Source organism: Ciona intestinalis, unplaced genomic scaffold, assembly GCF_000224145.3.
Source record: "Ciona intestinalis unplaced genomic scaffold, KH HT000140.2, whole genome shotgun sequence".
NCBI classification, from domain to species: domain Eukaryota; kingdom Metazoa; phylum Chordata; class Ascidiacea; order Phlebobranchia; family Cionidae; genus Ciona; species Ciona intestinalis.
The window spans coordinates 1-606 of NW_004190462.2; the positions used below are offsets into that span (position 1 = coordinate 1).

A 606-nucleotide genomic window follows, 5' to 3' on the forward strand; every position below is an offset into this window, starting at 1 on the left:
AATCACAAAAGCATGATATTCCTGATCCCTTTTTACAAAATCTATAACATGTGACAAATTGATATTATCTGGTTGCTTGGATGTCTCTACCTCATACAACATAAAAACTTTATTCATGAATGTTTTAAAAATAGAATTAAGACAGTGAAATGCATTTTCCGATTTTCTCATTGCAGAAACAAATTTATAACTTGGCTCATCTTGACAGAATGATTTGGTGATGGGTTTTGTAATGTTTTATGGCCTTTTTAATTAAGAATCCACTAATATATTCAAGTATTTCTGAAATATAATTATTTATTAAACTCACAGCTCCGAAAACAAATGAAAATTTTAAAGTTTTATATACATACCTAGATCACGTTCGCCTATGTTCTCGATATTGTAACCAGCAGCATTGGTATGTTGTGCGTTTTTGGTTTGCGATTGCATCCAGAATTTTTATTAAAATTTGAGCAGCCAAGTGTTGTGGCATTCCTAGATTTTCATCTGCATTCATACAAAGCTTGTTATACTCCATGTACAATTTTTCACAATTCTGATGCTGTTTGTAGTTTCCAACTAAATCTTTGAATGTTTTGTATGACTGCTGTGGCATTGAATAAT

The 606-nt window shown here is 30.9% G+C and overlaps 1 long non-coding RNA gene across 1 annotated transcript; it reads right to left on the minus strand.

Annotated features, from left to right (window-relative positions):
- Window positions 1-54: 54 nt before the first annotated feature.
- LOC108950398 lies at window positions 55-606 on the minus strand. The gene is made up of 2 exons (XR_001975218.2): window positions 354-606; window positions 55-282 (listed from the first exon to the last, which is right to left on the minus strand). It is a non-coding gene; the product is annotated as an uncharacterized LOC108950398 (long non-coding RNA).